The following is a 21,965-nucleotide window of genomic DNA, read 5'->3' as shown; positions in this document are numbered from 1 at the left end:
GATGGGGTGCACAGTGGTCAGTTGCTCTGGTGTCACCACATCTGTTACCTGAGCGTAGACTGTGATGCATATACTGAGTATTTTCATGTTTGTCTTAGTGATATTCCAGGTATTTGAGTCTCCTTTTCTACAATATGTGTTACTGCCTGAGAGAATTAATTGAGATTAATACTCTCATGAGCTTTCACCTGTGACTGCCTTTCATCAGCTGTGCTGTTGGTTTGAATATATGTTAAAGTAACGTTCTTATTTTAGATGTCTTTCAGAAGCACTGATACACTTTGTTTGGTTTACTGTGCTTTTTTTTTTTTTAAATTTCTTTAAATGGATAATCCTCATCCTCAGTTTATCTGTTAGCTGTGCAATCTCTGCAAATTTGGAGTAGCAACTGATTGCCAATTTTCCTTGTCAAAATTTCATATGCCTCCTTTCCTTTGCTGTGGCATTCCTGGGATTTCACAATCCTGTTTCCTCTCTCACTTGGATATCTGATCTGGCTATGTAGTTGGAATGTAAAGCACAACTGCAGGCAACTTATTGCTAGTCTGGTTATAATTTCTCTTGTGCTTTGTAGTTATTATTCATGACTCAGTTGGCTGCTCTTCATCCATTAGTAATGGAGATGCATCTTTCAGGTAATGAAACTATTCACAAGGCACCTGGCCAGCCATTTATAAGCTGTAAGGCTGGCAAACAGCATTTTTTGCTGCCTGAGGGATTTAATTATTGAATTCTGTCTTCCAAAGAACAGAAAAAGTCATTTTGCAGAAAATCTGTAGAGGAATCAGGAATCCTATACAGGTTTAGAAGGAATGTCATTAAATAGTTTTATATTCCCATGAACGCTAGTAATTTCTCCATCAGAAAGAGGTGTTTGAACAACTGTTTTTAATTTCTTTGGAATGGCTTTGTTCAAACACATTCTATAAGAACCCCTCAGTTTTTCTCTGCTGAGTTACATTCTTTGGTGTTCACCTTTGTGGGACTTCTATTCATCAGTTCTTGTGTCCTTTCTTAGGATTATTTAGACCATTTGCTGATTATCTAAGTATTTTATAATTAGTAACTTTTCAAAATACATACAGCTATTAATGGAAACACCTAAGGAACAAAGTCAATGTAACATTTAAAACAAGAGGTATATTAGGGTTCACTACTTTAAAGGCAGACTTGTACAGATACTTTTGCAGGTGAAATTGCAAAACTTGTGTTGGTGCATTATGGTACTTGTTCGATTGACCTTGCTTTACTTCCAGTTCTGGAAAATTATTGCAAGAAACAACTTCACAATTACAGTTTCACAAATTAACATTTGATATATGAAGTCTTTTTTGCAGCTTTTGAACCGCACACCTTGGTGAGAGGTAATGTTTTAGTGTTACTCATCTTCCTGACTTTGGCCAGTATATTCTACTCTAAATTTGCCATGCAGAGAAAACATGCACCCAGTTGCCACAGTTAATATGCAGGATAATGACTTTGTAAGGTTTGACTGCTCGTTGTTTTCTGACCTCCTGCCGTTGTGTTGCCTTAATGCCTCCTGGGGATCTGGTACGGAAGACAGAATTTACAGCCTACAAGCCCTGTATTTAGCCAGAGTTTGTCCTGTTCATCTACCATTCTTTGGTTTCTTCTTGTCAGAGTTGCATTTTCTATTAAGCAGTCACAGCCCAGTCATCCAGGAAGACTGGCAACATCATGTTGCAGCTTTCACTCTCTCAGCTCCCACTGTCTGAAGGTCTTCCTGGTTAGGCAGTAAGGTACCTTTTGGTCTGCACACTGGAGGAGGAGTTCTTGTTGGTATTGTTCTTTCATGAGACTTTCATGAGAATATATAAATATTATTCTTTCATGCATTTCCCCAATTCCAGTGTTAGGTGGGAACTGCTGTGGGAACCTCTCTGCGGGAGTCCTCGCTTTGTTCATTGCATGCCTCTAGCAAGTGCTGCAATTGTCCTGTAACTTTGGGTTTGTTCGTCAGCTGATGAAGGCCATGCGGTATAGTGCAGCTTAGACTTGTGCAGAGATACTTGTGCAAAAATCATTATTGAGCCTGTCAAAATTCATAGTACCTTTAAGGCAAGTAAAATGTGTCAGTTTCAAGGTCTGTCACAAATGGGTACCCTTTACATGGCAGATACTTTCACTGTGCAGTGATGACTCAGGAAGATAATGCGACAACTGGAGTTTTCATCCAGAAATTTTCAGGAGAACAAGACTTACGGTGGTAGTTTCTTGATTGTCTCTGAGCAAGCCTGAGATTGGACTTTGGAGGTATTTCCCCACTATGTGTTATTCACAGCTTGGCCTGTTATACCCATCTGGAAAAGTTCAGGAATATTTAAGGCAATAACATCTCTTCTTATTACAAAAATCAGGGTTGTTTGAATCTGTTCTAGGAAAAATATCACCCTTAACTAGTACTGAGCTCTATTTACAGCCAAGTCTGGATCTGCCCACAAAACACAGAACAAGAGTGGAGTGGGGCTGACATTCCAGGGATCTTCTCTCACAGTTGCTTTCTGTATCCTTCATGTTTCAGAGAAGCGTTGGTCCAATGTCCATAGCTCTGGCAGATGTACAGGTCCTCAGAGAGGTCACATGATGGGCACAGAAAAGACAAGGTACTCTGGCTGGTATGCAAAACCATAAATTTATGTAGTTATTTTTTACCTGTGATTTTTGTCTACCAGTTTGGTTTTACCTGTGATTACCTTTAATAGATATCCTTTGAAACTAAATACGACCTGGAGAATGAAGGCAAGCAGATTAACAAGAAATGGAGAAAGAAACTGTTGTTTCTTTTTAAAAGCAACTTGAAAATGGGGATGATCAGATGAACACTGCCAAAAGCAGCTAGATTTCCTGTTTTAAGTGATCCAGCTGCAATTTATTTAAGTTGTTGGTTTCTTGTTTATTTGTTTGTTTGTTTGTTTTTGGTGGTTTTGTTTTTTTTTTTTTATTCTTTGATTTCAGAGAGTAGAGAAGGTCCCTAAGTGCTGTGATGGAAATTTACTGCAACTTGACAATGATATGTTTATGTGACTTTGCCTTTTTTTTTAAAAAAAACTATCTCCAGATGTAAAATGTCCACAAAAAAATGAAAAGTTTTATTCAGAAAATGCGCTGATTAAAGCTGCTTTTTCTACAAAAGGCTAAACACTAGTACTAATAAAAAATAGAACTAAACCCCTGTTATTAATGGCTAAAGCTGGGAGCTACTTTTTCTTCTCATTTTCATCTTAAAATCATATTTTTCAAAGGGCTGCAAAAACGTAATGAAACTATATTGGATATGTGCAGGGTCTTCATCCCAGGCGCTGCTTCCCACAGCACCAACAGTGGGTGCTGAGGAAATAGGCTAGAAACAGGGACATGGCTACACAACACTTCAGCCTTTTTGTTCCCCTTCCTGCCCTCTGTGCTCTACAAGCCTTTGGTCATTCCCATTCACATCTTGCTGAGCCAGAAGTGGTTTCTGTGTACTTTGTAGCTCTGTGGATTTCTCCGCCATTAACCTGCATCAACTCCCCTTCAATGTATATAAAAAATTGTGGTCCATTCCACCCTGTGGCAAGCAGTTTCACAGTGTAACTACCTGGGCTTGCTGCAACACCCCCACCTGCCAGCTTTGTTTGCTGATGCCTGGTTCTTTCTGAAGGTGACACCTTTTTTCTTAGATGTATGTCTAGAACAAACTGGTTTTATTAGGATCTGTGTTGGTGTGTGAATTGTCATTTCACTGTGTAAAATGTTGATCAAACTGAATTTTGTGTTTGTGTGAAGAGACATGCGTATATATGATAGACACAACAGATGGCAATATATACTGAAGAGAAAGCCCAAAAGAGGCCCCCGTTACCTTTTGCTGAAAACTGTGACAGATTTTAGCTGCTGAGTTTCAGATTTTCGATAAGTGTCACTCAAGTTGGAATGAAGTTTTATTAGGTTGGTGAGCTCCATCCACCATGTCTTAGACTTTCTGGTTATGAGTTTAGGTCAAGTACATTGTTTCAGCAATGCCTCTTGCTTTCAGAAGCTCTGGTTTCTCAGTTTCTTTGGCAAAAAAACACTAAACAGGGCAACTGTCAGTGTGCTCAAACACTGCTTATGGAGTAATGTCTCAGTGTATGTTTTCTTAGGGTTGACATTTGCATTTGAACTAGAACTGTCTTATTGCTAATGCTGCTTCTCTCTTTAACATCAGATAGAAGATGGGGACTGGTCACGTACAGAGTCACTGCTGGACTCTGCCGGCTGTACAGGGGCAACTGACAACTGCAAATTCAAGCTTATACCTAGCAGCTCCCAAAGGCAATGTGGCCATGGACTGCTGCTAAACAGACAACCATTGTATGTCCTGGAGTCTTTTTTTGGCAGGTTCAACAAACTGGAGAAGTGTGGAAACCCACCAAAGGGTATCTGGGGTGGTGGTGTGTGTGTGTTGTTGTTGGTTTTTTTTTCTTCTTTCTATCACTTGTATGACTCTGGAAGAATTTTGCCACAGATGGGAACATATGGCCCACTACCATAACATTTTTTTCCATTAGCTGCAATTTTCAGTTCCCAGACCCAATAAGAACTTTTCAGGTTGGTTTAGCTCTTCCCAGGTAAGATACTGCCTTTGCCTCCTTTCGCTCTTCAACAAATGAAGCTGTCTGAGGTTTAACGTTCCCTTCTCTGACGTGCTTTTTCGAGAACTTTTTTACCTGTAAAAGCCATATGTTCCATGTCACACAGAAGACAATTAGCCAAGCCAAGCTGACTGCCAAGTGCCCTGGAGCCTGTGAGGTGCTGTGTCTCTGTGGATGTTTTCCTTTTTCATTTTTTCAGTATCTCCCTGTGTTTTGCAGGCATGTGGCTGTAATGTACAGCTAGTTTAATGAAGAGAGTGTAACACAGCTGGAATTTCATCTTCAGCTGCTCTAGGAATAAATCACATCCTAGGCCCCCTTATCAGCACAACACCACGAATACTGTTACTGACACAGAACAAATTGCTTTACCACTGCACCAGGCAAGCTGTGGGCAGTGATGTGAAACTGATATGCCCTTGCACAGCCCATGCTTGAAATCTCTGGAGTATGTATATGGATTCATCTGAATAGGGAAGAAAAGACAACCCTTGAAGACAATTTACTGTTGCTAGTTTGAGTTCGCTTTGTGGTGTTCTTAATGTTTTGTTTATTCTAAGTTTGGGAAAAAGAGGAATGAGATGCATCAGTTCACAGGATTTATTTAATGACCTTCAGAATCATTAAATGTAGAATGTAGTAGGGTGCTTACTCAGGATTTTTTGTTATTAATGAGAAGTCTGTGTCAAATTCTTTTAGTGGTGATGGATTTTAGTATTAGAATGGATCGTATTTATTATTGTCCATTTTAGAAGAAGGTAATTCTGGGTCAGAATGAACTGGACTACTAAAACTCTCTGGCAACATCCCAACTATTTTGTTTCAAGAAAAAAATGTATTTCTGTGCAAGCAGAAACTTTCTTTAACCGTTTTGACAAAAACTATATGTGGTACTACATAAACCCCTTGGACAGGAGACCCACTGAAAACAATGAAACCCCACGTGAGCAAAGCAGCTCAGCAGCTTTTGATGGCAGAACATGGCCTTTGTGCTTGCTCCAGAATGGTAGCCTCCTCAGGGCAGGAACATATCAGCTACTCAAAAACACATCTCTGGTATTGATATTCTCTGATTTTACAGATTTTGAAGTATCTTTAATACGTTTCCCAGTGACTAGTGAGAAGCTTCTGCCGCCTTTCTTTTCTCCCCCTTGTAAGCTTTAGTGGTCTAAAAATGCATCACGACAGATGCATGAAGGTGAAAAGCAAATCTTTGCATGTGAATGGATTTAACCATGGGCAAGGAAAGCAGCTGTTGCTTCTGGAATTGATATGAAGCTCCCAAGGAGAGATGAGCAGACTATTCATTCCCTGTTCTGCCACCTTTGTGAAGCTGTGCCCTATAAATCACAGACTGCTTGGGAGAGAACCCCAGGAACTTTGCATTTCTCAAGGAGCTCTGCATTTCTCCAAGCCCAGACTTAGATCCAGTGGCTTGGACCTGTGATTGCTAGAAGCCACTGCTATTTCCTTGGAAGCAATGTCCTAAGACTACAAAAATAGTCCTCATGCTTGCCTGCTAAAAATGCTAAAGTTTCAGAAGTGAAATGGGAGTGGATTTAGCACAAAACCCACTAGCCATTGTACCAGAGTCCTGTTTAACTGTGAGAGAGGTTTGGCAAGAGACACAATTGTCCATGTAAGCTGATGGACTCTAAGGATCTTCTTGCTGAGACTGTCTAAGCACCGATATGATCGCACCGTCTATTGAATAGCACTTGTATTGGCATTTAGTACCTATTTAACAGCAGTTTCTGGCAACTCTAAGGGTGTAGTTTTGTCTCTCTGTTAGCCATGGCTTACTTTTAATAAATAACAGTTTACATAGGTATGTGTTCTGTATTAACACACATGTGTCCCTAATTGCATTCTGTACGTCTGCCAAATATTTACTTCTAGTTATTTCAATCACTGTTGGCTTGTTCTTCCTTTCAGTATTTCATTAATATAGGATTAAAGATCAAGCTAACGCAGCCTGCTTAGTGACTAGCTGAGAGCACAGAATGTGGTTTACTGTAGTACCTGTTGGATCTTACTTTAATTTTATTCTGTACACAAAGCTCAGAATAAACATTGTTAAGCCTTACAGAAAGTGGAATTTTTTGCAGCACTTAAATGCTTGTCCAGGGCAAAGCTTTTGTTAGTAAAGTTCAATGCACCAGAAATGATTAATGGAACCTTCACTTGATACGTTTTCTGGCTATTTTGGGGACTTAAGCATCTATCAGAACTCTCCTAAGCCATTGTATGCTGAGAATTACACCAGAGGTCTTAACACTGTTTCTTTGTCACTGTTACCAAACACACGCCTTTGCATCTACTTCTCAAGAAAATAGTGAATGAGCAGTGTGATGAAAATGGTGGAGGAAAATCATACACTGGATGCTTTCTGAACTTGCATGGTTGGTCACCCTGAGAAAACTGCTAGTTTTCCGTAAAACAATTAAAGTACATTAAGATATGATCTGAGGAAGACATGTCTGGTATTTCATGGTTATCTGTGAATTCAGAATGGTCTGGGACACACTATAATTATACTTCATTAGCTGTCTGTGGTGAGAGGAGGTCTCAGTGCAGTTTGTGTAAATCTAGCTGTCTCACTGTGCTAATCACAGAGTAGTTTCGTTAGCTCAGGCTAGATAATGTGACTTTTCACAGTTTGATCTTCTGGCAAGGTAAGTCATACAACACAATTGGATTAATAGCATTGCTGCAAGTGAAATGTATGTGCTTTTTGGCCCACGTTTAGGTTTGTCTCCCTGCTTATTTTGCTCTAACTTCCAGGGCTGCTGTAGAAATAATGATCTGAATCTGATGACTCCTTCAACTTTGGGGAAAAAAAAAAAAAAAAGTCTACTTGTGATTTTGGAAAAAAGAGACAAACCCATGAAGGTACTTTGCTGAATGTTTTTTAAAGGCAGAATATAGTTGGGATGATTAGTCCATGCAAAACTTAAACTGGATATCCTGTTAATAAGTTCTTTTTCTGCAAGAGGATACTATGCATCTGTGTTGAATTAACAGAACTGTCTTTCCTATTCCGTGGGAGAAAAGATCCATCCACTGTTCAGGAACACAAAGGAAGGCTATAAACATGTTTAATTTATCATGTCATGTTATCAACATGTCACTTTATCAACCTACATTCTTCTTGCTCCAAAACAAACATCTTCCAGTCAAGTGAGGTTTTGTGTGTTCATGAGCAGCCATGCACTAAAGGAGTATATGAAGTGAAATATGAGTAGTAAACATTTAATTGTTTTGCATAGGAAACAAAAGCTTTGATACTATCTTTATTCCATTATTTTGTGGTGGACTGAAATATAACCCATAAAAGAGCTTTCAAATCAGCTTTTTAATCTATTTTTCATGCCTGGCTTTTAAAAAGAGCTGACCTCATCTCCTCAGCCTACCTCTGTGTTTTTAAGAAGAGTCTGTTTGGTTGTTTTCTTTCCCAAGAAGCATCAGAAGTAGTTGCTCTGCTCTGTGCTTGTTTTAGTGAAGGATTTCCTGGCCCACAAAAAAACTCACGTGTGTTGTCAGCGTGAATTCTTTGATTGACAAGAAGACATTTCAAAGTGTTAGCTAAATCATTATTACAAATCAGGATAAAAAGCTATTCACAAAAGCTTAAAAATAAGCTGAAAAGTCCCCAAAAGTCTGTTTTTAACATCTCTTTTGCCTCAGTTTTCAGTTTCTTGAGGCTAGTGGGGTAATTATTTTTCTAGTTCCCGATATACCTTAAAACAATTTGTAGCAGCCAAGACCTGACACTCTTGTTTCTTGACTAGAAAAGTTTCTGCTGCAGTAAGACCTCTTTCATTCCCAGTTTGTCTCTCACTTGCACGCTTGCATCTTTTCAGAATTCTTTAAAGGAAATAAAAAAATGCGAATTTCCTATTCTTTTTTTTTTTTTTTTCTTTTCTCCACATCCCCCTAAAGGAAATGGGTGTGGAAGGATGGGAATGAATTGCAGGGAAAATAAGACTGCAAGCTAACAAACAGACTTTGGCATTCCTAAAAAAAATATTCTGGGCTAGCCCCTGACCCCAAAGTTTCCTCTGCTCATGGCAAAAATTACGGGAACACTTTCCTCATGGGGAAGGGGTAAATTTCTTCCAAAGTAAGCAAATGCTTCAGCAGTGTAACCAGCTAATGGTTATGGAGCAGCATTAGCAAAAGAAGTGTTTCTTTGCACTAAATAGTGTTAAGTTTTTAATTTCCTAAACAATATCTTTTGCTGTTAAGCTGTCAATGATACAACAGGTGCCAAGTCTGTTGACACTTGCAGTTATTAGCATTTTGGTTTTGTAGAGAACTTCTCTAAATCCTGCCACCCATCTTTCAGAAATATGCTTTTAAGTATACTCTTATGTCGTTTTACCAAGGCTGAGAATGACATGCTAATTAGTCATATGAATGGTAACCCAGGCCTCCTGATCTTATGAACATATTTACTACAGGGAGTCAAGAGAGATTGTTCCCATTACAGAATGAAAATACACTGTGCAAAGCCAGCAAGTATACTTATTCTGGCAATTACTTTGTTTATGGAGGGTATTATACATGCTCATATCCAGCCATCTCCAGCATTTGGCAGTGCTCTTAGCAGGAACTGATCTGGTTAATCCAGCAGGATGCAAACTTGGGGCCCCTTGAACTATGGATATTCAAGAAGTCATGCTCTCCATTAGAGAGAGGAGTGCTGAAATAGAGGTGGTCCCTTTAAATACATGTAAAGACATTTAGTATAGGCAATTTACTTGTGTTTACATGAGATGTTATCCAGAGGATGCTAAGAATTTAAACATCACTGTTCATTTATGCTTACCGGTAAAAGCTGATTGTAACCATCTGTCGTAAAACAGACTCAGAATGGGATGACCTCTGGATTTCTAATTCTTGCCTGCCTGAGCTCAGCCTATCAAAATGAGAGTGCATTAGAAACTCTGTCCTGTTGCTGGATCCTGTCTGAATGCAAGATAGTGTAGGGGGGATCCCTGAACATGCAGTGCAAAATGAAAGTAGGCATTTCTGTTTGACAGTCTGTGCCCTTGCACCTAATTTTTAAATGCAATTAACAATCCATTTGGCAGGGGTTGTGGCACTGGCAGGATTTCTGCTTTGCTTGCAGAACAAGGTGCTCCTAATATTTCTATTGAATTATCAATAAATGATGAGGCTTGGATCCCATGATAAACTCTGAATGGGCAGGACTAGATTTATTTCGGTGCGGTTCCATTCAAGTGCAAAGATCCACTAGACAATAATAATTTATTGCAGGACTACAGGTTGGATGCTTGGCCCACAGGATAGGCAGCTGTTTGACTAGCATTCAAAATGAAGGTAACCTGAGTTTTCTAAACAGAATATTTTTCTTTTATTGCACATTGCCAGTAAACAGTTTGAAATATACAGTCTGTTAAAATACTGACTGACCTTCTTGTCAAGTCTCTGTTGGTGTGACATTGTCACCTGAAACCCTTAACACCTGGTGCCAGCAGTCTGGAGGTGCTAGACACTCAGCACCTCTGCAGATCAGAGTATCTCATGTTGACATCCAAATTCAGGACCGCGAGCTGCCATGTACATGGGAGTTTCAGGGCCTTGTTCGGCACCGGGAAGGCTGAGGGGGGCTCACTGCGTGAGACTCCTGCGAAGAGGAAGGTGCTAAAAATGTCAGGAGGTGGGTTCAGAACTGACAAAAATGGCACTCCAGAGGATTCTACCTGTGACGTGTGTGAAGACAGGGAATGAGAAAGCGTGGGCCGAACATGGTAACACAGAAGGGACAGGATATCAGTTTGGGTTAAGAATATTTTATTACAACTTCAGTGAGACCTTCCACCTCTCTTTTTTGCTTGAAACACCATAACATGCTGCTCTTAGTATAACCTGTTTGGGCTACTCAACATATAAACCCTGGAAACAGAAGTATGAAATGTGTTTTGGCTGACACTGTTGGCTTCTACGTAGATTTTAAAAAAACAGGGGTTAAGCTAAAGGGTCTTTCATCTATTTGCTGTGGTTATTTCCTCTGTATTCAGTTGAAATCTGTGAATCCTAAGAGGTAAAGGATGGTCCTAAAGGGTAAAATCACTGATATTGTTATCACAGCTCTCGCTGGCTTTAGTGGAGATGGTCTTCCACCAGAATTTTGTGGTTTTGTAACTTGCCGGCATGCCTGTTAATAACGTTCCTGTTAATTGTCTCAGCTGTCTTGCACACAATCCAGGCCAGCTTTGGGAACAAAGGCACAGTATTAGAGACAAAGAAATCAGTGTGTTCACTCAGACAGACAATTTCTTTTGTCTGGTATCTTGTTGGTCGGTATCCCACATAGTGCTGGAGAAAAAAGGGAAAGGCACGTGGGGTAAGTGAGGGTGATTTTATTGCCAACTCTAGCTTATTACGGATGCTGAAGTTGAAATTTACTTTCCACTGAACACAAAGGTCTGGTTAAGAACTTGCCCTTAAACTTTAGATAAGGCTTATAAATGTCATGGGCTGTACTTCCATGAAGGCTAGAAAAGTTTGACTAAGCAGCTCTCTGCTTCTGGAAACTTCCTTTTGGGGGGGAACTCAGCTGTGTTGGGGAGATACAATAGAGAGACATCAAGGGTGTAAAGGATGTGTTTTTGTTAAAAATACTGAAACCCTCCAAAATTTGCCAAAGTACAGTAAATATAAGGCTATTATTGTTTCCCTCATGTATACCAATGCCCTCATCTCCTTCCAATAGTTTTGGGATTCTTTTTTTTTTTTGTTCTAAATGCCACACACTTTTACCTTATTTTTTTCAGACCAGATGCACAAGCAAGCTAACAGCATATGTAAGTCATTGTCTTCCTCAGCCACCAGCAAAACATCACATGCTTACTTGTACATCTGAGCTAAGTGTTTGAAGGATGAGGTTTAGCTGACACCTTAATTCTCTGTGAAAGTGCTATGGCAGGATTGTGAATGAAGGGAGCAGGCTTGATAAAAGGCAAGAAATACGCACTGTCAGCTGTTTCCTTATTCTCCATTCTTGCCCTAGTCAGACCTATCAGTTTACAGGACACTGCTTTCCTCTCTTACTGGGATGCTGGACCAGACCAGGTCATGCCTGAGAAAGGTGTGCTGCTCACAGACGTTCACAGGGGCCTCGTCTGCTAAGGCTGGGATTCCTGTTGGCAGCCTGCTCCTCAGCCTCGAGCCCCGCAACGTCCCACTCAGCTCCCACCATGTTCATATTTACCACTGGCCTTCAGCTCCTTATGCACCCAAGTCAAGGTCCAGGACCTCCCACTGTGGTGTTGTATAGCCACACGGTCGGGGGCCAACACAGTACATGTAGGGAGAGTATGTCTGTCTAAAGCTGTTTACGTGAGTGGAGTGCTGCCATAGTGCCATAATTCAGCCTTTCCCAGGATATATGCAATACACAAAGTGTTTTCCAACAGTGCTACTTCACTCTGAAGTTGATTTTAGGGGTACGTACACTATGGATGCATGCATTTGGTCTAAACAGTCAGTAAAAGAAGGATGCTTGAGCAATGTTTGGATGGCCTTTCCTGTAAACTTGGCTCCTGCTTAAATGGCTCCAATGTGGGAGTCTCCGCTCTTGCAAACGTATCTCCCCACCTCTGCAACACAGTAGCCAGGTTCAAATCTCTTACACTGCATGCGTGGAAATACAGAACAGTTTTTTAAGAAAAAAAGTAAAAAAAAGGAAAAGAGGGCAGACTTCTCTTGGGTTATACTTTCAATCTCATTTACCTCAATTACTGTTTTAGAAACCATTCTTTCTACCTTTTCTTAGGATGAAAGAGCAATTAGCAGAATACAAGAGCCTCGAAGTAGTGAAATTCAGTATGTTACAAAGACCATGAGCCAAGATCATATCCATCACCACAGGTAAGAGGCCTTTGATACTGCCTGTGTAATTCCCTTCCGTGTAATTACATATGTGACCTGAGCCTGTGATTTAAAAGGATCAAACTACAGTTTTTGGCTAGGCTCTTAATAGGGTTTTTGTTGTTGTCTGCATTGGTTGGTTTTAATAAAGCTACTGGCTGCAAGACTGAATAGTTCAGTAAATTCCACTGGTGAGGCTTTTGGCTTGTCTTGGTTCAAACTTTGAACGTTGGTGAGGAGGAGTTTGGTATACTTTATAATAGTGATCCTATGATGCATATTTAAATTTCTGCTCTTCCCAAATAATTTCAAGTGCAGCCTACACATTTGTAATATTAACCCCCCTTTTTTTATTTCTTACTCTTTTTAATTAAAAGGGTATTTAACAAAATGTCTTTTCCAGTTTTTGAAACTTCCTCAGATATCCAGTGATGTTGCTACAGGTGATGACAGGCTAAACTGTTAGGAAGTAAGAGTTGTCAATTCTGACAGTCACAGAGGAAAGGATTCTCTTTCCTCAAAACCTATGAAAAAAGAGTTCAGTTTTGCAGAACTTCTGTCTCACTAGGCACTGTCTTCAGTCTGGATGGCTAAAGAACAAATCTTTCTGTAAATGAACCAACAATCAGCCATTGGAAAACTCTATATATGCTCACAAGATAAGTTTTTTTGGAGGGGATAGGGAGAAGATTTTAATAATGTCAGATCAGTGTCTTGGTTTTGTGGATTAAAGTAGAGCTGCCTGCTTTGAATAAAAACTCAATTCTTGCTAGTTTTCAGTTCTAAACCTCTAGCTGTTTCGACTGCATCTTGAAAGTAGGCTGGTGACTATCTTTTTTTTTGTGCTGAAGTTGCTGAGGAGTGCTGAGGCCATCTCCTCTTCTGACCCTGCTTCAGAGCCAGTGACCTCTGGACAAAGATGGTCACAAGCCACTGAGTGGTGGGAACAAACAGATGCCACTGCAGCTTTCAGTGAGCGTTAGCGTAATGCCTCAGCTTGTCATTTTTGCCTAAAGCAGGGTATATCCTTCAGGGCAAAGCTCCATGTTGACATGGCTGCACATCAGCAGGTGCTAAGTGATCTCACTCAGCACTAGCCACGGAGTATTTGCTCAGCATGGTGTTGCCCTGCAGGTGAAGATTTCTTTGGGCTTGTGGACACAGATGGTCCCAAATAACTGATTAGCCTTGGGTTTTTTAGGTAGGTTATTTTCTTGAGATCATTCAGTCTGAATCTAAACTCAGTCTGGAAAGTAACATTTGCAAAAGCTCTCAGTCTTTGTCTCAGTCCCTCATGGCAATTAAAACTTAGGTGCCTGCATCCTTTATGTTCATAGCTGTGTTCCTGCATGCTGTGCTTTTGTTAAGGCTGAATAGGTCTCTAGTCACTCTGCCCAGTCTTTGGGGGAGATGCTTCCTCTTCTCTCTGGTTGGACGGATAGGTGAACAGAGTAATAGGATATTTCAGTCTAAGACTGACACTTGAGATGTGCCCAGCTTATCCTATGAAATCCATACCAAGATGAGGTTGGATGAGACCCTGAGCAACCTGATCTAGTAAAAGATGTCCCTGCCCATGGTGTGGGGGGGTGGGCTAGGTTATCTTTAAAGGTCCCTTCCAACCCAACCCATTCTGTGGTTCTATGATTCCATGACATTTGTTGGTGGCCTCGAAATTTCACAGCTGGCTCAATTTCTATGCTCTCGTGCTCTTGTTTGAATCTAACCTTGGCTTGTGAAAGGTCAGAAAATGGGAGAATTTTCTTTTTCACTCATTCATATTTCTGTTTTTCCACAACAGTCACCTCTGTCTGGAAACACTAGTGTTTCTGGCCAACACACCGCATCCCTCAAGGTACTTCCTCTGTGCTTTTTTACTCAGATGTAGTCTGGCTAATTTCAGTTTCTGTTTGGACAAATTTCCAAGTGAAAAGACACCTCACACTATCATTCACCAGTACTCTGTAAAGAACCTTAGATGGAAAGAGATTTATTTCCTTTCATTTTTTATTACTGGGTTCACCCTCTGACCAGTGCAGGGAGGAGGCTGAATGACTTTTGCTTCCTTGTCTAGCTGAAATTTTGAAAAAGAGAAACTAAAAAAGAAATCAGAACTAGCAGTAAATGTTGATCCAATTCAAGGAGAAAACATCTGAGCATCCATATTTTAGCACAGAGGTTTAGGAAACCAAGATATTATCTAACCAGTTTACAAAGTAAAAATCCAGGAATGCTCAAGTAAGAAAGAGACACTGAGAATAAAAACCTAGGCACTTCCAGGAGAAATGGAAATGGAGCTACATCTGGTCATTTAAAGACTTGAAAAAAGCAATGAAAGAGGAAGAGAAGGAAGAATTTGCTTTATTAAAAAAAAAAAAAAAAAAAGCTACCAGCTACAGATGTGACTACACGCTGAATTTTTAGAAAAGTCTTTGCTCTTGGTAACTTATTCAGGTCTTTTGCGATGTGTGATTTACAACTTCCCTTTCTAGACATGGAAGATCATGAAGTTAAGACAGCTCGAAATGCTATTCCAGACCCTTTCTCAGTCATACAGAAGTTCTTACTTGAGAACTTTTTCCTTCTGCTTGTATTATCTACTGTCTTGCTAAGAACCATTCTAAAAATAAAAAAAGAGGGAAAAAAACATTCCTTGCTTCCACTGACCTGACTTGGCTGCATTACTTGCCTAATTTCTTACTAAATTCTAGCAGGGTTTTATCTGCCTATACATCTATGTCAGGCTGAGGAATTGTTTCTTTGGCCTCAACAGATCATGGGTTAATGCTAGCATGTTATTCTGTAAGAACAGCAGAACAAAGGTATGCCTTGGGCTGCATGAGATGGAGCTGTAGGCCATACCTACTGCCTGGGTTTCAGATTCTCCTTTTCTAATGCAGTCTTTGTTCTGCACTTCTTTTCTTTTTGGCTTTATCTTACAAACCTTCCAGGTTGCCCATTTTTTCCTACTTCCCTGTGTACTTTCCACCCACAGGTCTTTATCTGCCCAGACATCAGTGGATACTGCTTGGGCCACAGCTGGGCTTTGATGTTAAGTCAGAAAGATCGCAGGAATACCCACATGTACAGTGGGAATTTCCTGGAGAAGTCTGAACTTCGCTTTTCATTCATAATTTCATTCATAGCCAGCAAGGATCAGATCTGGTACTGTTATAATAAAAATAACATACCTTCCTAGATTTTTTCAAGGCCTCTCCAGGTGCATCCAAGTAGGATTTCTTTTCTTTCTGTATCTCAGAAGGCTCCTTCCATTTTCTCTAATTAAACTCTTACCTTAATAATACCTTGGCTGAGTGCCAAGGTATGAAAATTCTTGAAAAAATAATCTTTTTAGAGGATTATAGCAGATTAAAGCACCATCCTGTGCTTAAAGACTTCAGCATACCTTCCGAACGGTTAGGGATTGCAATGGTTTCAGAATATGCTGTCACATTTATTAAAGCATTGCTGTAAGTAAAAACATAGACTCCAGAGAGAAGTGAAATTCTTTATGAAGATCAAAGGTTTTCAGTCTGGGTGCTGTGTGTAGCACATGCGAGGATAAGCACAGGATGATTTCAATATTCTAAAATGTATGGGTTTACCAGAGCTACTTGGTCAGGAGTGGTGTCAGTTATGTGTTAGCCCTACCTTATTATGCTTCCAAGAAGCATTCTGCCTTTGCAGAACTTGCAACTTTCTGAAGAAAATGAAATAATATGGGTGATAGTGTTTGGAAACTTGTTTTTGCAGATCTTTCATAGCCAGTGGCAGTGAGAGCTAAACAAGGAGAGTCAGTGAAACTTTAGAAGCATTAACTGAGATGAAAACCCAGTTGTGCCAGCTGTGGCCTAAATCCATGTAAGCCAAAAAAAAAAAAAAAAAAAAAAAGGCCCCACCCCCCAAAAGACCCAGTTTTCAAAAACTCTGGGTAGAAATCTTCAGAGCTTTGTTAAGTTTGCTTTGATTGATCTCAAGTAAAACAACTAAGGAACCTGAGTGCACTGATATTATTTTAGTGGAAGTAATATTCTTAAAAGCCATTTGGTTTGTATTAAATTGGGCAGTAGCTTCACTGTGAGAACAATTCCCTATCTGCCAGACAGGGCCATGTGGTCTGGGGTTTTTAGTGGAATGATTGGAGCAGGAGCAACAGACTTCAAAGAAAGGGAAGGAAACCATGGGCATCTTGAACATGCATTTTGAAGCCTAGTTGTGAGCATTGTTACAAGGAGTCGGTAGACTGCCAGCATGCAACAGTCCTTCATGTAGTTAGTTCTTTTTTTAAGCTGTGGTGTCCGATGTAGTCTTTGCCCTTCCTCTCCTGTACTTCTTAACATGAAAAAAATTGCTTTTTCTATCCCTTGTTAGGTGTATTAAAGATTAGGCCAGCTCTTCACAAGCTGGAATCTAATTATTTCCTCCATTATGGGGACATTGATGCTCTTCCAGTGCCTTCATTGAGTTCCTGTCTCTAACTGTGCCAAATTCATTACTTTTGTGGTGCTCAAGACCTGTCTCTGCCCTCTGTGGAACATGCTGGTTGCCTCAGGAAGGGATGGAAAATGGTTCATCCTGTGCTTCACATGTGACACCTGTGTGACAGACCAGACTGTCCCCACTCTCAAAATCAAAAATGCTGATGGTCATCTTACCTGCTGCCAACCACTTCATACTATGCTGCGTGAAGATTTGAAACACCCAACCCCTATCTTTTTACCCTAAATAAACAGTGTATGGCGGCAGCCTGGAAGGCAAATGGGAAGAACTGATACCTTTATAGATGCTGGAAGCACAAGTATAAATATTCATAACTACAATTTCTAGAATTGAAATTCTGTGATGAATCTTAAACATGCAAGCATGCCTTCTAACGTTGCAGAAAGTGTTCTGCAAGAATATGTTAGCCATAATTTCTCTTCCTGCTGCACTGTTATGTATCTCTACCATCCTGATCCTATGAGGGACAGGCCAGCTCTGATGGTCACATGGTCCCACAACCCTGCTGGCCATACACCCTGTAGTGAGGCTGCCCTGGAAGGCACAGAGAGAGGGCTCCGCTGCTGTGGGGCCAGCTCTGCTTATTCCTTCTCACATCTCTGAAAAGAAAGCCATGACTATGAAGAGGTATTTTTATGGTTTGCAGCATGTATGCCGGTCATATGGCTGTAGAATTTGAAGGAAACCCTAGACGTGGTGATATGTTCTAGATGTATTCAGGACAAGGACTGCAGGGGCTGTCAACATGCTGAAATCCATAAAGATGTCCATTCACAGTTCCTCTGCAACAACTAAGAGTCTATCCGAAGATACAAAGAATTCCGAGAAAAACCAAGCTGTTTAAAGATAGAATAGCATTAAATATAGATTTTTCCATTAAGCTACTCATTTTAATAAAAATGCTACTCACCTTTGTCTCAAACTTCCATTTCAGACAATGTTCTGATTTCTGGATCTGCTCGAGACGAAGGAAGTTCTTTTGAGCCTGCCTAGTTGTAGGACTTTTTATTTGTTTGATTTTGCAGAATGCCATTCTTAACTTTGTTTAGTGCCTCTTCTGCTGTCAAAAACTTCAATATTTTGTCTTTGTGATCAAGGGCATTGCTATTATGCATACTCTGCATGTATTTTCCAATGAAGCAGCTGGTAGTGACACAGTGCATTTGATCTCATGACAGCTGTGCTCCACGTAAGACAGTAATACATTACAGTAATTTCTTCAAAAGGTTTGTATAAGATCAATAAAGACTATAATGCTAACACTTGTTGCATTGCAATATATGGCTTTACTCCCTGAAGCTGTATCCAAACCTGAAGTGGATTGTTTTCAGACACGTTGCTTGACATTACATGAGGCTCAGTTAATAATTATTTCCTTTATTTATTATATGTGACACAGTGCTTTATTTGCTTTTAATCGAAATATCAGACAACTTTTTTTCACAAACACATAGTGTATATATTGAGTTGCAATTACTGAAAATAGAGAATATTTCAAAAAATTATGTCAGTTACTGACTACGGGTTCAGCATGCACTTGGTTTTTATTCCTCACACCCTTTCCTATTGTATCTGAATACCTAATGAGTGGTCACAATTCCCAGCCCTCTTGCCTGCAGGACACTGTTATAGAGCTGTGCTCCATTTTTCTTATGGAGAAGGAAAGGGAACCACACAGCAATGTTTTCAGATTTGCATTGTTCAGAATTTGAAAACAGAGATGTGACCTGTAGTATACTCTATTACAGTGACTGTCCATGAGACTTAGCACTCTTGATGAGCATTTACATTATTGCAGTGAATATTGGGTTGGACTAGATGATCTTTGAAGGTCCCTTCCAATGACAACCATTCTGTGACTTTAAACAAACACAGAAAGAGCTCCTAATGAGCCTATCTGCACCAAATGAGGAGAAATATTAGTTGTGCCATGATATATGGCATATAATTTTGGAAGAAACTCCACAAAAGCAACTGATGTGTCCCCATTTGATCACGCAGGGCTTACTGTAAAGATGAATTACATGCTGTACCAGGGTTCCTGTAATAATCTCAGATATTAAGGACACAGCTATAGACTGTGTGGGTAAAAAGGCTTTGCAGGTATGACAGATTTTGTATAAATGCTGACTTTACCCAAATAATGATTCATCTAAATTTCCAGCCTTATAAACCCCCCTACTTTTATTTTCTGTGGCATACACAAAAATATCACCTTGGCTCTTTTTCTCTCCTCTGTTCTTTGCCAAAAGACTACACTGTTTTAACCAAAAGGCTACACTATTTTAAAGTGCAATCTTAGTAAACGTAAATAAACCATTTTCCATGATATGTGAAATAAACAACATTGTTACTCTCTGTAATATGTCCCAGTTGAGAATCTATGTGGTTTATAAGCATACACCTCGACTCCTTAAGAGCAACCATGCCTTGAAATAGCTTTGATACAACTTGGTCATCAATGGATCAGGTCATTTAACATGACTGAAGTGAGTGGAGTTTTCACTTGATATGAAAAATGAGAAACAAATAGCTTTCCAGGAAGCCTGACTAAAGCTTTTGAGCTGAAACCAGTATTCAGAATTTCTAGCTTCAGTTGTTATGCTCAATCTGCCAAGCATTTTGACACACTGGCACATCTCTGCCATGCTCATTACCTGTTAGAAGTAATTTGAAGGGCAGCTGTGCTTGTGGAGAGGTTCTCCCTGCTACTTAACCCAAACTAAACCTCTAAACGCAATCTGGAGTAAATAACAGTGATTTTTCTGCTAGTTTAAGGCTTTGTGGTAAGGTAAATACAGGCTTCCTTGTATTCAGTAACTGGCTGTTGTCAGTGGGCTGGGTCTGGGTAATGTCCCTTATTCCCTGAAGATTAACAGTGTGCCTTTCTAACACTTTAGTGGAAATGTATGCAGGTTAAAACTCCCTCTAGGTCACAGCTTCTTTTTTTCAGACAACACAGCAATGTCATGGTTCATAAATTAAGAGGTCAATTGTTTGTCACTGGAGCTGAAAATATCTCCCTAAAGGTTAGGCCTCTGAGAGATTCTTTAATATGCTGGCAAGTTTCTGACACTGGTCCTTTGAAAAGAATGTTTTCTGATACTTATCAGGAAAGAAATGTCAACAGCGCGATGCTTTATCATTTTGGACTCATTAGTGTAGAAACCTTTGCTGTTTGGAGTGTCACTTGAGGTTCCTATTGTTGATTACAGGGAGACTTAAACCTATGTCACATAAAACTCAATAGCACTGATAAAATGTAATTTCCAGTCGTCTTCTTTCCCAAGGACAAGAATGGTTTTGTGGAATACAGCCAAAACCAACACTCTTCACTCATGCAGCTGTGCTACCATATCTAAAGGGCTGCTTCATCACATGTCTGTGCTTGAAAGGAGGTAGGTGCCATCTGAACCCAGATCTCCTGACTGCCAGAGCACAAACCATGGAGTTCTTTGTGAAAGTCACCAAAACTGGCCATGACCGTGTTCCAAACTATAAGGATATGTAGGACATGTTACAAGGAGTCTGCAGGCTGTAATGTCTCTGCGTAGGCATCTTCCTCTATTCAGTTTGCTGCTGCAGCAACCTTTCCAAAACAACACTGCTGCTCAGTGACTGAGTGAGGGTTTAACCAAGCAGAAGAGCTTTGTCTGGTGTCTTCGTCTCAGATGAGGCTTTTCAGTGCCTCAGAAGTGGAGGGGGAAATGGATGTACTCCCTGCAGCAAGGACCTTCTCTATTGTGTTATATACACTAATGGCTCTGCACTGTGAAAATTGAGCATGTTTCTTGACCGTACCTGATAACCAACAGATCCTGAGTCTCCTATGGCAGAACTCAAAGGAATATCTTGTATAGTATTTGCTTGATAATGCTCAAATACTTCTGGATAAAGGGAGGAAACTAGCAGACCGTTTCATTATGAAAGTAATCTGTAACTTCTTCCTTGTAAAGTCTGAGTTATTGTGGATTGAAGATGACAGGCTGGAGCAGCAGCATTACCCTCCTAGTTGTGTCAGCAGTGCACAGTGCTGCAAAGAAGCCCCAGCCAGTGACTCTAGCCACAAGCATGCAGTAGTCCCAGATTATCCTTGTTTCTTCTTCAGGAAGTGTGCTGGTTTTCTGATGACATGAACGTGATTATCATGTTCTTATAAACTTTTTTGGAGAAACCACTAGGCAAGTCTCCATGCAAGCCTAGAGGATTAACAGCCTGTGCAGGATCAGCTCTCTGTCAAGGTATCTGCCCATATTTTCCTGTTCATTCTTTGACCTTGTGTTGTTGGTCTTGCTTGCTTATGTTGAGGAAGAATAAAACTTAGTGTACTCGGGCACCTTCCCAAATTTGCACTAGCCAGGAGGACAGTGAATCTTTATGGACAGAGTATATAGGCTGCGGAAGGAAAAGACGGTAGATCTGATACTTCCCCTTTTAGGCATGCCCTTTCACCCTGTTCTCCTTAACCTGCATTAGAGACTGAAGAGTGGACTGCTGAAGCCAGGTACAGTTGCGCACAGAATAAGATCCCTGCCATGTATTGAATACCTGGGAAATAATTGTATCTTTCCCCCCTCCTCAGTTCAACAGGTCCTTCTGGTGTACAGCCTTCAGATTTGGGAAGAACACTAGTCTTTCATTACTCTGAGAACAACATCCTCCTTACAGGAGTCTTGTCTGAATCTGCAAATCCCATGTGCTTTAAGTCATTGCTTATGACTCCAAGTTGAAATTAAATAGAAGAGATAGGGTGCATGTGTGTGTGTGTTCTTGCCTGTTTTGTGCCTCAGGTACACTTTTTTCTTTTCCAAATAAAATCCTAGAAAGAAAGGGACTGATTATGACTATACCTTGTTAAAGAAAGCTTACAGAAAACAGTTGCCTGATTACCTTCATACCAACAGTCTGGACTGCATGATTTTAGCTAGTAAT

The 21,965-nt window shown here is 40.2% G+C and overlaps 1 protein-coding gene across 1 annotated transcript in view; it reads left to right on the top strand.

Annotated features, from left to right (window-relative positions):
* Positions 1-21,965, top strand: part of FREM1 (FRAS1 related extracellular matrix 1) — a 116,724-nt gene that overhangs the window by 21,624 nt on the left and 73,135 nt on the right. Inside the window, exon 1 of the mRNA XM_080371888.1 lies at positions 1-21,965. This exon is cut by the window's left edge and continues 21,624 nt beyond it; it is cut by the window's right edge and continues 14,165 nt beyond it. The gene's annotated coding sequence lies outside the window, so the exon portion shown is untranslated.

The sequence above is a fragment of the Falco punctatus genome (assembly GCF_963210335.1).
Source record: "Falco punctatus genome assembly, chromosome: Z".
NCBI lineage: Eukaryota > Metazoa > Chordata > Aves > Falconiformes > Falconidae > Falco > Falco punctatus.
This window is presented reverse-complemented; position numbering and strand designations above follow the sequence as displayed.